Here is a 3,969-nt window from a genome sequence, read left to right as displayed (position 1 = left end):
TAACTCTATGTTTAACATTTTGTGGAACTGTCAAACTATTTTCCAAAGCGGTTGCACCATTTTATAATCCCATCAGCAGCCTCTGAGAGTTCCAGTTCCTCACCAACCTTGTTATTGTCCATCTTTTTTTATTATAGTTGTTTTAACTCTATGTTTAACATTTTGTGGAACTGTCAAACTATTTTCCAAAGCGGTTGCACCATTTTATAATCCCATCAGCAGCCTCTGAGAGTTCCAGTTCCTCACCAACCTTGTTATTGTCCATCTTTTTTTATTATAGTTGTTTTAACTAGGGGAAAAGTGTTATCTTGTGGTTTTTGACGTGCATTTCCTTAATGGCCAATGATACTGAGCATCTTTTCATGTGCTTATTAGCCATTTGTACATCTTCTTTGAAGACCTGTTGATGCTAATCTTTTGTTCATTTTTAATTGGATTATTTATTTTTTATTGTTGGGTAGTAAAAAGTTTTTTAAACTAAGAATATTGTAGATAATTCAAAAATAATTTTGAAGAAAAATTAAGTGAAATGGTGTAAGGTCCTTCATGTTTCATGTTTCATTTGAGTAGAAGTGTTATGCGGAGGCTCAATGAACCCAGAAGGTGACATACTTCCATTTCCTGGATGGGAATGTCCAGAGAAAAACCCAGCCCATGAGAGAGGAGGATAAAGGAGCACAACTACCTCTTGGTGGGAAGCCACCTGGGGCAGGACGGGTGAGGGCGCTCATTCATCCAGTCTTCTTGGAGCAGAGGGGTTAGTTTTATGTGTCAACCTGGCTAGGCTATAGTACCCAGTTATTCAATCAAATGCTAATCTAGGTGTTGCTGTGTGCTATTTTGTGGATGCGGTTAACCTCTATAATCAGTTGACTTTAAGTAAAGGAGATTATCCTTGAAGATCATCCAATTAATTGAAGGGCCTTAAAAGCAAAACCTAGATTTTCCTGAGGAAGAAGACTGCTGTGCATAGTCAGTCTAGGGATTATAGTTTAAACCCTCCCTGCCTGAGAGTTTTCAGCCTATGGGCCGGCTTTACAGATTGTGAGCCAGAGGCTCACAAGCTCACAATCACGTAAGTCAATTCCTTGAGATAAATCTTTATATATGCATAAGTAGCCAACTGGTTGTGTTTCTCTGCAGAACTCTCACTGATACAGGGAGGAAGTACATGTCTTCTTGTCCTAAACTTCCATTTGAATCTCCTGGAAACACCAGATTTTCTGATGGGAGGAGCCCTGAGACCCTCCCATCTCAGAGGACATAGCACCCCATGCCCAGAACAACTGCTCCCTGAAAACTGCTCTGTTTGAATCATCATCTAGAAGCCCAAGTTTAATTACTGGTTCCACTGTTCTGTGTCTCATGCTTGCAATCTCCTGTCTTGAGATAAAAAGGTTTCCTTGCGCCTCCTGTGCTCTTGTCCAATGATCTTGACCTTTTATTTCAAGAGAAGTAATTCAGTTTTGAGAAGGATAAATGATGCTCTCTAGCTTTTCTTCAAGGTTTTTGTCTTGCACCCTGAAGGTCTTCAGCTCTTCATTTGCATGCTCATCTTGTCATTTTCTCTAGGACTTTCCTCCTCTTGCTCCAAAAAATGATCTTCCTGGACTGATAATTCCTCAAGAGACCCCATTTCTTTCTCTTGACAAGTTCAGGCACTTCATTTCCTCTTCCCTGAAGATTTTGATCCACACTTTTTCAATAGAGATTTGCTCAACCTGAAGAATTTTTTAAAAATTTATTTATTTTAGGGGTGCCTGGGTGGCTCAGTGGGTTAAGCCTCTGCCTTCAGCTCAGGTCATGATCCCAGGATCCTGGGATCGAGCCCCGCATCTGGCTCTCTGCTCAGCGGGGAGCCTGCTTCCCTCCCCTCCCCCACCTGCCTCTCTGCCTACTTGTGATCTCTATCTGTCAATTAAATAAATAAAATCTTTTTAAAAAATTATTTATTTTAGAGAGAGAGGAGGGAGGAGGCAGAGGGAGAGGGAGAGAATCTCAAGCAGACTTCCCGCTGAGCCCGACGTTCAATCCCGTGACCCTGAGATCATGACCCAAGCCAAGATCAAGAGTTGGATGCTCAACCCACTGAGCCACCCAGGTGCCCATCAGCCTGAAGAATTTTTTTTTTTAAGGTTTTATTTATTTATTTGACAGATAGAGATCACAAGTAGACAGAGAGGCAGGCAGAGAAAGAAGAGGAAGCAGGTTCCCCGCTGAGCAGAGAGCCCGATGCAGGGCTTGATCCCAGGACCCTGGGATCATGACCTGAGCCGAAGGCAGAGGCTTTAACCCACTGAGCCACCCAGGCGCCCTGCCTGAAGACTTTTAAGATGACCTGTCATGTTGGCTTTTCTGTTTCCCTCTCTAGCAATGTTGATGTAGACTTGATGTCTCTCTCCATCTTGGGTATTTCAATGCACACTAGACTTTTCAACATTAGTCAATATCCTCCTGGCTCCTCTTGTCATAAATACTGTCTCCACCTCCTGATTCCAACCTATTACCCATGTTTCCTTTTCCAAGGTAACCTATCAGGTCTTTCATCTTTAGCTAACATTCCTCCAGAGACTTGATCTGACTCTTCATATGGGCCATGGAGTTCTATATGAAGGTCCTGAGTCTTTTGTTGCCTGTATGGTTTTAAATTTACTTTTGCTTTTTCCACTTGTACTTTTATAGATTTGCTTTCTTTGAATGGATTTGACTTTTTATGGATTGTGGATCTTTCTCATGATATAAGAGAGTGGCTTATTTTGATCTGAACATTGATTTTTTAAATTTCCTAGCTGGTTTACTGTTAGGCAGAAGATGAACCAAATCATGGAGTTAGATGTATCAGGGCCTCAGGTACTTCTGGACTTTTATCTTCTTCTATCTCAGGGTGAAACTGACAGGAGCTTTCATTCTACTAAATTATGCAGAATTGTTAATGGTGTGTTTCTTGACTCTGAGTCCTCTTCCTTCTCCTTCTTCTCCTCCTCCTCCTCCTCCTTTTTCTCCTCCTTCTCCCTCTTCTTCTTCTGTAATTGACAAAGGAAGTATGAATAATAAGAACAGGGGAGAAGACGTGCTCTCCAGAAAACAGGATTGCCTAGAAAGCCAGTGTAATCAGAGCAATATGTGGCAGAAACTGCTAGTTTACCCCTAATATTCATTCTTCTTCTCTTGCTTAGTAGAACCCTTGATTTACATTAGAACACATAGCCATTTGGAATTAAGATCACCTCTCTCAGCATATCATCCAGTTTATTGTGGCCATGTGAGTAAGTTCTGGCAAATGAGATATAGACAGAAGTGTCCTCTGCAACTTCAGGAAATGTCCCTGAGGGAAAGACATACATTTCTTTATCCCTTTCACCTTCTGTTGGTTGAAAGGGAGCCATATGGCTGAAGCTTGAGCAGCCGTGTTGGATCATGAGAGAAACATCATGTGTTGAGGATGGTAGAACAAGAGAAAAAAAAACCGGGGTCCCTGAAACAGTGGAGGGTCAAGTCAGCTCTAGATTATTTATTTCCTGGATAAATTTATGTGAGAGAGAAATTAATATTTAGTTTAAGCCACTATCACTTTAATTTTTCTGTCACAGATAAATCTCATTCTAGTTAATGCTGTATTTGGCATCTAGAAATAGAGCACTGCAAGTGACAAAACTGAGGTGCTTAATTAATGAGTGTATTGGGCTGCAGATGGCAAGGACTCAGGCTTTGAAGACTGGAAAGCTTGTGACTCTTGTTACACAGTAGTAAAATTTTTGATCAAAAAATTGTGTGTTAGGTGGGGCGCCTGGGTGGCTCAGTGGGTTAAGCCGCTGCCTTCGGCTCGGGTCATGATCTCGGGGTCCTGGGATCGAGTCCCACGTCGGGCTCTCTGCTCGGCAGGGAGCCTGCTTCCTTCTCTCTCTCTCTGCCTGCCTCTCAGTGTACTTGTAATTTCTCTCTGTCAAATAAATAAATAAAATCTTTAAA

This window comes from Mustela nigripes, chromosome 1 (genome assembly GCF_022355385.1).
Source record: "Mustela nigripes isolate SB6536 chromosome 1, MUSNIG.SB6536, whole genome shotgun sequence".
Lineage (NCBI taxonomy): Eukaryota > Metazoa > Chordata > Mammalia > Carnivora > Mustelidae > Mustela > Mustela nigripes.
The sequence above is the reverse complement of the archived record's forward strand: the minus strand, read 5'-3'. Positions refer to the sequence as shown.